Raw genomic sequence first — 10193 nt, 5'->3', positions numbered from 1 at the left:
TGGTGTGTTGGTTTGGTTGGACCTGGCATGTGGTTTGATGTGTGGAGTTCGTGTGGAGTGTGCCTTGGTGAAGGGTTTAACATAGAGTGGATTATGTGGGATGTGGAAGGTAGGGGACTGAAATATGTGAGTGTGTGTAGAGATATAGTGTGGATGTGTGTGTGTGTGTGTGTATATGTATGGTATGGCAGTAGCTTAGCTTAGCTTTTGTTTAGATTTTCCTTTGCCCTTTGTTTTAGTCTTTGTTTTTGTCTTTGTTTGGCCTTTGTTTTGTCTTTGTTTCACTCTTTGTTTAAACTTTCTTTGGCTTTTGTTTGGTCTTTCTTTAGCCTTTTGTTTAAACTTTGTGTGGCCTTTTTGTAGTCTTTGTGTAGCTTTTGTTTTTAAGTGGATCTTGGCTGAGAACCCATCAAAAATACCTTGTGTAATGAAAAACCCGGGTATATAATCTCTCCCTATATATTCTGCATGCATTGAGGTAGCCTCAACCCCCCCAGGGACCTGGTACAGACGTGGAGCCTGTTTCACACAACTGCTACTTGAAGGTAAGGGAATTCCATAGTTTTTCATCTAACTTCAGGTTGTACTTCATCTTCAGGTGGCAACTGCACATTTTTGTATGGGCCATTTCATTATATTCCAGGGGGAACTTGCTATAATAGCAGTCAAGATGCACAGAACATAAAATGATAGAGAAAACAAGAGCAGAGGACACCAAGGTTTTTCTAAGGTGAGCAGAGGGCTCCTCCTGGAATGTTCCAGCTAATGTTTGGGATTTGGCTGAGCCTGGGGAGAGGCTTCAAACCCTCACTCGGATTCTTTCAGGTTTAAAGCCTCATGTTTCTGGAGCTAGATTAATGGAACTATTGGTTTCTTCTTTTTCTATTTCTTCTTTTATTATTTGTCATGATTTGAAAATGAGTTTTTTCTTTTTATCTAGGAACAACATCTTCCCTCATGCAGCTGGGCTTATGTGTGGGGGATACTAATCTTGTTAGAATTTTGCTCCCTGTAGATTAGCAACCTTAGATGGAAAGATGTTAATGCTCTGTCTTGTGCAGAATTTCTTAGAAACCAGAGTTTTCCAGTGTTATGGTGGGTGGAACAAGGAAAGAAAAGATTATGTGTCAAGGGAATAAAGCAATGAACTTGGCTGGAATACTAGGAGAAAAATAGGGAAAATAATTTTTACTGTTTTGCGAATGAAACAGGAAGAAAAAAACAGATTGCTGTTAGCTGTGCTATTTTATGTTTATTTAGATTAACAGGAGAATGCCTTAGTGGATTTTATTATTTATTTATTTATTTTTAAAGATTTTATTTATTTATTTGACAGAGAGAGAGAGCACAAGTAGGCAGAGCGGCAGGCAGAGGGAGAGGGAGAAGCAGGCTCTCTGCGGGGCTCGATCCCAGGACCCTGAGATCATGACCTGAGCCAAAGGCAGACGCTTAACGACTGAGCCACCCAGGCGCCTGCCTTAGTGCATTTTAAAAATTGTTTCAGAGGCACCTGGCTGGTTCAGTCAGTGGAGCATGTGACATATGATCTTGGGGTCATGAGTTCGAGCCCCATGTTGGGTGTGGAGCCTACTTAAAAAAAATTGTTTCAGGTTTGCAGGAAAATTGCAAACTGTACAAAAATTCCAAATGTACCCAGATCACCCAAATGTTGACATTTTGTCACATTTGCTTTATCATTCTCTTTCTCTGTATACACGTAAACATATTATTTTTTTCTGAGCCGTTTGAGATTAATTTTCAGATATGATCAAAATCGGAAAACCAATGTTAGGAAAATACTATTATCTAATCCAGATACGTCTAGGTTTTGTCAACGGTTCCAGGTGTCAGTCCCAGGTCATGCATCACTTTGGTTACCATGTGTCTTTAGTGTCCTTTATTCTGGAAAACACCTGAGATGGGCATTCTCTTTCATGATCTTGACAAGTTTAAAGATTATAGGCCCGTTATTTTGTTAAATGTCTCTCGGTTTGGGTTTAGTCTGATGTCTTCTCATGATTAGGTTCTGATTATGCAGTTTCGGAAGGAATATGCTTGCATTTCAGATCATACATCTCCAAATTCATACTTGAATCTGTACAAACTTTTAACTTGAAGTCTGGTTTCTCTAATGGTAACTAGAATTTTTAAATGAGTACCTAAAATCTTACAAGAAAATACAAAAAATTTAAAGTCCAGAGAATACAGACAATTCCCAAGTATTCACCAAAAGTGTGTAAGTGCTGCCCTTTTATTAAAAATGATAATTGCAACAATATGTACATGAACTTGATAGGCATACAGTGAAGTATTTAACATAGATTCTTTGCATGTGTTAGATTCATGTCTACTGCTTTATGAGTGTTCATTTCATGAATGTGATCATTCCTTTCTAAGCAAAACCATCTGCTGAAAACAGATAACCATTCACAAAAGAGTGGTCCTGGATAGCCACTCCAGCCTCCCTGGCGACCTTTAGCATGTTGGCAAGGTGTCGAGAAAAGAAAGAACTTCCATTTTGTTTGTAAGTCGGAAAACTTCTATTTGGAGGTGGCTGGCAGTTTTATTGTTCTGAAGGTAGAGACCAGCTTCCTAGCAGACTTCCTTTGTTTTGGGAAAGTTATTAAAATAGATTCTTAAGATTTCCAAATATAAAACATCCATTTTTTTCCCCTAGAGGAAACGCCAAAGTCATCATAAATATAAATGTAGGGCAGTTGGTTAGCTTGTTATATGATCTTTGTAGTCAAGTAAATGTATTATTGCTTTAATAGGACTGCCCTGGATGAGGTAGATAAATATTTTCTTTTCTAAATGTGGAATTAGATTAGAAATTTGGAGTTCTTCACATGTTACTATTTAATGTTGAGAAACTCAGCTTTTGGGAAAATGTAGCGTTAGCTATTTTGATTGCCTTATCTAGTCCATAGACATCACCCCAGAGTTTGAGAAATTGCCTTTTACTTAAAGGAGATGATGAGCCATACTGGGTTGGAAAATGAGGACCTCCTTTTTTCACTCAGCCAAAAGAATTGGGGGCCAGGACATGGAAGGTTTGGAAGACCAGAAGAGTCTTGTGGATGGGAATTGAGTTGTTTTCATATCCTGGAAGTCTGCTGGGCTGGGCTGGGACCCTGGGATTAGGTTCCATTGTGTAGGCTCCAAAAGTGACCTCTTTTATTGGCTTTGCAGACGTCTCTGGTTTCTGTTGCTCTGTTACCCCTAGTGCATTAGGTAAACCTGGTGGTGTTAGCTGTGCTCTGGGTGGTTAAAAGACCAATCTGTTTTAAAATGTACTCAGGATCTTGTTTTCATTCACGCGTGATGAGGGCAGCAGATCAAAAGATGATTGCTATTGTCACTCACAGTTCCCAAAAGGAGGATGCATGCCTGACCATGCAGGGCCATGTGAGGAAGCACCGGGGTTGATCGGGAGCCAGAGGGAATGAGGGGAAAGCATGGGCAAGAGCTTTATTGTGTATTTTTGTTTTGTTTTGTTTTGTTTTGCAGGAAGGACTGTGTGAGATGAGGTAAACAGATTAGGTAAATTTTAGGACGAGCTAGTTTGAATAATTTCAGTGGGTTCTGGGATGTAAGGGCTATCCTGAGTTGTCTGTTTCCTGGTCTTGGGGTGATTAGGACAGAGGAACGTTGGACTTAATGTGTGGGACCTTCATAAAAAGGATAATTGGCAAGTGTAGGCTCTGGATTGGTTGGTTTGCATGTGAAAGGCACACTCTTAGGGGTCTTAAGGTCTTAGGGGTCTTAGGGCTTGCTGTCCCTAGGAATTAGCTAGCCTGGGGAGAGGCAATGTCTCCAGGATCAACAGGTGCCAGGGCATCAAGAATACAGAAAAGAAAATATAGTTAATATACAGCAGCCACATTTGGAGTGAATGGGCAGGGGAAAACAGGGCAGCATTCAGACTCTGAAACAATAGCTTTTAAGACCTAGGACATCTGATGCAGACAGGTTCATGGAATGTGTATCTATTTCTTATGCCAGTTCAAAAGTTAATTATGAAGATAGATGGATTTTCAGTGATGCACAGCAGTGAGGATATTTGTTTTATATTGCTGTGTAACAAATTACTACAAACTGAGTGTGTTAAAACCATGCCCATTTATTAGTTCACAGTTCTGTAAATCAGTTGTCCAGTTGTCTTGCTTAGGGTCTCACAGGTTGAAATAAAAATGTTGGCTGGCTAGGCTCTTACCTAGAGGCTCTCGGGGGAGAATCTACACCCAAGCTCATTCTAGGTGTTGGCAGAATTCACTTGCACATGGCTCAGGTCCCTGGGCCCCTCATTTTCAGGTCAGCAATGGTGGGTTGAACTCTTCTCATGCTTCAAATATCTCTAACCTCTTCCTTTGTCATATTTCTCTGACTCCAGCCGGAGAAAATTCTTGGCTTTTAAGGACTCATGTGATTAGATTGGGCCCACCCAAATAATCCAAGACAATCTCCCTATTTTAAGGAATATCTGCAAAGTTTCTTTTGCCATGTAAGATTACCTAATTCATAGGTGCCATCAACTAGGATTTGGAAATTGCTTGGGAGGGCCATGTTGCCTACCACAGAGGGTTTATGATTAAATGTTGAGCACTTGGTTAAGGTGGTATTTGTCAGAATCCCCATTATAAAATTACAATTTTTATTTTCGTTTTTTTTTTTTTAAGATTTTATTTATTTATTTTAGAGAGAGAGAGAGATTGGGGGGGGAGGAGCAGAGGGAGAGAGATAAGCAGACTCCATGCTGAGCACAGAGCCCAATGCAAGGCTTGATCCCAGGACCTCAAGATATGACCTGAGCTGAAATCAAGAGTCAGTTGCTTAACTGACTGAGCCACCCAGGTGTCCTGTTTTTAGTTAATAAATATTTATTGGGAGGGGAATATTTTGAGAGTATGCAAGTACCTTGTTTCTCCTTAAACTTTCACCTGCTATATTTACCATTCATTAGTGAATATTGCTTGCAAAAATTGTTACTGTGGTATTCTTATGATGATTTTCTATTTCCTTCATTGCTTCTACATTTATTAATTGGAATTATTCCTTTCTTTTCTTTTCTTTTCCTTTTTTTTTAGAGAGAAAGACGTGGGGGAGGGGCAGAGGGAGAAGGAGAGAAAGAATCTTAAGCAGGCTCCATGCCCAGCATGGAGCCCACCGTGAGGCTTGATCTCACAACCCTGAGGTTATGACCTGAGCTGAAATCAAGAGTCGATGGTTAAACGACTGAGCCACCCCAGTGCCCCAGAATTATTCTTTAAGAAGAGTTTCTTTTCATTTGCTTTTATTTTTTATATTCCACATATAAGTGAAATCATATCGCATTTGTCTTTCTCTCTGACTCATTTCACTTAGCATAATACCATCTAGATCTATCCATGTTGTCACAAATGACAAGATCTCATTAATTTTTATAGCTGAGTAATAGTTCATTATATGGATATGAACATACCACATCTTCTTTATCCATTCATCTATCGAGGGACACTGGGGTTGCTTCCATATCTTGGCTATTGTAAATAATGTGGCAATAAATAGGGGTGCATATATTTTTTCAAATTAGTGTTTTCATTTTCTTCAGGTAAATACCCAGTAGAGGAATTACCGGATCATATTATATTTCTATTTTTAACTTTTTGAGGAACCACCATACTGTTTTCCGTAGTGGCTGCACCAATTTACATTCCCATCAACAGTGCACAAGTGTTCCCTTTTCTCCACATCCTCACCAACACTTGTTGTTTCTTGTCTTTTTGATACTAAGCATTCTAACTGGTATAAGGGGATATCTCATTGTGGTTTTGATTTGCATTTCCCTGATGACTAGTGAGGGTGAGCATCTTTTCATGCATCTTGTTGGCCATCTGTATGCCTTCTTTGGAAAAATACCTATTCAGGTCCTCTGCTCATTTTTTAATTGGATTATTCTTTTTTTTTTTGGTGTTGAGTTGCACAAGTTCTTTATGTAATTAGGATATTAACCCCTTATGGGTGTTGACCAAGAAAAACATTCACTGAAAATTTAAGCAAAGAAGCATATATTTGGGCAATTTGAATTCCAATTCCAGAGACACAGATTTAGGTAGAAACCTGAATTACGTTCATAGGAAGACAAAGAGAGGGCAGGGTTATAAATGCGAAAGGTTACAAGTGCACTTCTCAGTCAGGGCTGTTTGGCAAAACAGGGATTGAAACTAGGTCTACTGGGATTGGTTGTGTTAATATACAAATAAGGGATTGAAACTTGTCAAGTCTCATGGTTCCTTCTGAAGTGAAGAATGGAAAAGAGTCAGGTGTCATGGTGAGGGGGGAGTTAAGTCTAGGCCCAGGGCTTGTAGCTGGCAAAAGTTCATAGTTTCTTGAGGAGCATGTGGATAAACTCCTTCTCGCATATGGCCTCCTGACCCTATTTTATTCTATTTTAAGGACTTTATTTTTAAGTAATCTCTACATCTAACATGGGGCTCGAACTTACTACCCCGAGATCAAGAGTTGCATGCTCTACTGACTGAGCCAGCCAGGGCCCCCCACTCTATTTTAAAAGAGACTCTCTTAGCTAGGCTTGGTTGTTCTATCTTGAAATCTTGTTTTACACCAGATATATTATTTGCCAATATCTTCTCCCAATCAATTTCATTTTGTTGTTGGTTTGTTTGCTATACGAAAGCTTTTTATTTTAGTGTAGTCCCAATAGTTTATTTTTGCAATTTATTTTTAAAAATTAATTTAAATTTAAAAGGAACATGCTCATCTGATTTGACAGAGAAATCTTACAATAATTTTTACAGTTAGCAATACAGAGTTGTCAATTGCATCATTATTACTACGATTAGTTATCAACTAAGAAATTATCAACTAAGACAACTGTGATATTGTGATTTGTAAGGAATATATATATTTGGTCATGTGAAAGATTTCTGTTGTGTGTTTGGTCTTTGTCTATGGTTTCTAGCTCCTAAAACCTTTGAAGTTTCCTACAAGGGCATAAAGGCATCCTGTGTTATGTTAATTACATGAGCTTGGAAAGCCCTTAGGTAACATAAGGATGGGTGGCAGGGTGCCAGGAGAACCAACCATGTGGTTAGAGGGATGGAAATCTCAGTCTTACTCCCTGACCTCTGGGGAGGGGAGAGAGGTTGGAGGTTGAGTTGACTAAAGGCCAGTGACTTAGTCAATCACGACTGTGTAATGAAACCTCTATAAAACCCCAAAGGTTTGGAGAACTTCTGGGTTGATGAATGCTTGGAGATGCAGGGACAACCATGTGCCTGGAGAGGGCATGGAATCTCCTCCTCCTTTCCCCAAACCTTGTCCACCACTCACCGTATCTCTTCATCTGGCTGTTGATAAGTGTTTCCCTCAGTTCTGTGAGCCACTCTAGCAAATTAAGGGAACTTAAGAAGGAGGTTGTTAAAACCTCCAAGCTGTAGCCCATTGGTCAGAAGCATAAGTAACAGCCTGGGGTTTACCCCTGGCCTGGATTCTGAAGTGGGGTGTGGAAGGCAGTCCTGTGGGACGGAACTCTTAACCTGTGGAATCTGATGCTATTTCCAGGCAGATAGCGCCAGAACTGAGTTGAATTCCCTGACACCCTGCTGATGTCCCAGAATTGCTTGGTGCTGTGTGTGTGATGGGGGGACACACCCCTCCCCCACAACATTGGAATTGGGTCCAGGAACCTTAAAAGAACAACTAATCAGAACGACAGGTTTCTTTTGCAGGTTATTTTTGTATCTAGAAGACCTCTTTGTTCAAACAACACTTCCAAGATCTGATGTATACTAAGAAAGAAGGGGACAAATGGTTACGGATGGCTACAAATCTTCATATTGCATGGGAAAACAAGATTGATATTGTGAAATTCTCGATTTAATGCCCTATCAAATTGGATTCCTTCCTTGAGTTTTTAATGTAAAAAAATGCATCTTTCTTCCAGAGCTGTATGGAATTCCAACTCCCTTCTTGAGATGCTTTACTTAATTGCTATGACTTGCATTTTTAAAGCCAGACTCTAAAATTTCATTTATTTTAGGACTTTCATTCATTAGTGTTATAAGAAATTTACTAGGAGAAGTGACTGAAGAGTGTTTACTTAATGTCAGTGAATTACCCAGACACATAGCATTTCTCCTCTATAATGATAAGATGGTCTTTAAAAGTTTGCATGAGATTTTGTTCTTATATTCTCTCCCTAACCCCCAAATGACAGATAACATCTAAATTAAATGTCATAATCCTTCCTAGGATGGTGAGAGTGAAGCTCTGTGTATAATACTTTTGGATTAACTACAACTTAAATAACCAAAAATGCTAAATTAACCAGAACACATTCTACTGCTTCACTTTTAGGAAAAAAAGGAGCAAATGATACCAAGACAAGCTCATAACAGAGATCTAATCACCAGATGTGTACGGATGAAAATACAGGTACAAATGAGTTTCTTATACTCTTTTGGATCTGCATCTAAATTATTGTATAATGATTACTAGTATTCAAAATGTCAAAGTAGAATGCAGAATCAGCAAAAGACTGAGCAATCAAACTTTCAATAAGAGTTAAACACTTCAGAAAAACTTATTCCAGGTGTTTCACAGTATCCTGGGTTTTGGGAGGTAGAAATATGAAAAAAAAAACAAAACCCACAACCATTTCTCTGCATCAGAGGGATAATGACCTCAGCCACCATTTATCCATTTTGGCAAACTCATGTACTATGCATGGGGGAAAAGCCATTCCCCCATGGCTTCAAACCCTACTCAGGAGATTCCTTCTATTTTTTTGTCTCAACTGAACCTAGACAGCCTTCAGAAGGCTTCATCTGTCAGCCTGTCAAATGGGGGACATTTACACTCCAAGTGGCTCCAAAGTTTAGTGGGCCAGTGTCCTCCCCATTTCCACTGTCAGGCCACTACTCCTTCCCTCTCTAGCTAGTCAACAAATTAAATTCTGTCTACTAGCCAGACTTCTCTTTTGAATTGTTCACTTGACATCTCCATCTAGATGCCCCTCAAACACCTCAACCTCAAGGGAACCCAGAACTGAACTCATGATTCAGCCTCTTCCCCTAAAGCTTCTCTTCTAGTAGATGCTTCCACCACTCACCTAGTTCCTTGAACCACATACCTTGGACTCATCCTTGACTCCCATTCCTGCTTCTTTTTTTTTTTTTTTAAAGATTTTATTTATTTGACAGAGAGAGACACAGCGAGAGAGGGAACACAAGCAGGGGGAGTGGGAAAGGGAGAAGCAGGCTTCCCGCGGAGCAGGGAGCCCGATGCGGGGCTCGATCCCAGGACCCTGGGATCATGACCTGAGCCGAAGGCAGACGCTTAACGACTGAGCCACCCAGGCGCCCCATCCATTCCTGCTTCTTTGATTAGATGAATGATTTCAATATAATATAGTAAATATAAAGATGGAAGCATATAAATTGCAAAATGGAACGAAGATAAGTGACATTTCATCCATCTGAGGAAGTCTACCAGTGTAGCTGCCATTGGGTGACTCAGACTGTGGCCTTGGACACAAAATTCAGGCAAAGGGGTAGTCAGCAATCCAGTGCTTATCTTAGCTTCTCTCTGGCTGGTTCTTTTCTTTGTCTCCCTGAGACTGATGACCTTGGAGAACCCAAGGCAGCTTAGCAGCTCTCACCTTCCCCGAGCTGTCAGTGGAGCAATAAGTCAGCCCATCAGGTAATCTAGGTTCCCCCTTTGCCCCCTTGCTGTGACCATAGGCCAAATTAACATCTAGATTCTTCTATAAGACAATGCAAATCTGGAAGATGGGTTTCCTGTACAGGGAAAAGGTGGGCAGGGACCAAATTACGAGGAGTCTTGTGTGACATATAAATTAAGAAGCACAGGACTTTGCTTTGTAACTGGGGGAAGCTTCTGAAGTTTTTGAGTTGGAAAATGGATGCATGAGGAGACAAACTCATGCCTTTGGTTCTTTCTCCTGGACCCTCCTGCCCCCTGTTTATAGAAAATTGTGGAATTATTCATCTATAAAAAATTCTAGTGTAAGTTCACCTATCCATACACTACAACAATGTATTGCATAATTTTTAGAAAAAAAAAGAATGTCATGTTATCAAAATTACATTTAGAAAATTACTGTACTTCTTACATGTTTATCTGGCCCCACTGTAATCAAGGTTTTTACTCCCAAAACATTTGCTAAATAT

General features: G+C 39.8%; 1 protein-coding gene across 3 annotated transcripts in view; it reads left to right on the top strand.

Moving 5' to 3' along the window:
• The first annotated feature begins 411 nt into the window (after positions 1-411).
• Positions 412-10193, top strand: part of MOBP (myelin associated oligodendrocyte basic protein) — a 50240-nt gene continuing 40458 nt past the window's right edge. For 2 of the 3 annotated variants that reach the window (XM_036081893.2, XM_078073346.1), the window contains exons 1-2: positions 412-545; positions 8359-8436. The gene's annotated coding sequence lies outside the window, so the exon portion shown is untranslated. Of the gene's footprint in view, positions 546-643; positions 731-8358; positions 8437-10193 lie in introns of all 3 variants that reach the window. The other variant, XM_078073339.1, reaches the window with a different exon arrangement.

The sequence above is a fragment of the Halichoerus grypus genome, chromosome 1 (genome assembly GCF_964656455.1).
Source record: "Halichoerus grypus chromosome 1, mHalGry1.hap1.1, whole genome shotgun sequence".
Classification (NCBI taxonomy): Eukaryota; Metazoa; Chordata; class Mammalia; order Carnivora; family Phocidae; genus Halichoerus; species Halichoerus grypus.
This window is presented reverse-complemented; position numbering and strand designations above follow the sequence as displayed.